We start from the raw sequence: 1,090 nt of genomic DNA, 5'->3' as shown, positions 1-1,090 counted from the left end.
TTGTTACAAAAAAAGGAGGTTATTACAAATTTTGATGTCATGCAAATTTGGAAAAATAATGCCGTAGGATGGAAATTTGTCGGATCGGAAGGAGCTTCTGGGAGATTGTTAATCATGTGGGATGAACAGATGTTTAGAACAAAATAATTGCTACAAAGGGGCTAGATGGCTGTGCATTGAAGGCGTTCTCCTAAAAAATAATTTTAACTTTGCGTTTTGTTTGGTGTATGGTGCTCATGAAAGAGAGAAAAAGCTACTTGTGTGGAAAGAGTTGAGTTTTCTGTCAAGATTATGTCAAGTATCGTTTTGCTTTATGTGAGACTTTAATGAGGTTGTTCAGGTGGAAGAAAGAAGTATGTTAACAACATCAGCAGAAGAGTTTAAGAACTTGGTCCAGGAAATGGAGCTAGTAAACCTAGAACTGCATGATCGTAAGTACACTTCGTTCCGAGGTCAATCATGTAGCCGTATTGATAGAGTGCTGGTGAACGTGGAGTGGATTGAGGAGTTTCCTGAGATGCGACTTAGAGGAGGCCCGAGGGGTTTATCCAATCATTGCCCGATAATAGTGGAGGATAGCAGGATGGGTAGGGGGCCAAGGCCGTTCCGAAGCTTATATTCTTGGTTCACACATGACGGTTTTCTCCGACTGGTGAAGGAAGAATGGAGGGGTCTAGGAAATGCTCAATTTACAGATAAGTTGAAGGCTTTGACTGTATAGTCAGTAATAGGGTGTATGATGGTACAATGGAGACAAGAAAAAAAGCTCTGGTTAGTTACTGCAAGAAATGGTATGTCAGGAAGGAAGTTCAGTGGAAATAGATGTCTAGGTTCCCAGCATGCGAAGCTGATGGATAAAAACTCCAGGTACTTTCACTGTAAATCCCTTAGCGAATAATTAATTAATAAATTAATTTTTAATAAAAGAGATTAGAAATGTGGATTTTATAGTTTAATGGGATATAGCTAATTAAAATAAGAATTTTGATACTAATTTTAAAGAATTTGGCCCAAAATTGGGCCGAACGGATTGAACCAGTCAAACTGGGCCCAAAATGGGCTCACTAGCCCAACCCACACTTCACTAACT

Source organism: Arachis ipaensis, chromosome B7 (genome assembly GCF_059453495.1).
Source record: "Arachis ipaensis isolate K30076 ecotype BB chromosome B7, ASM5945349v1, whole genome shotgun sequence".
In the NCBI taxonomy this organism is placed as follows: Eukaryota; Viridiplantae; Streptophyta; class Magnoliopsida; order Fabales; family Fabaceae; genus Arachis; species Arachis ipaensis.
This window is presented reverse-complemented; position numbering follows the sequence as displayed.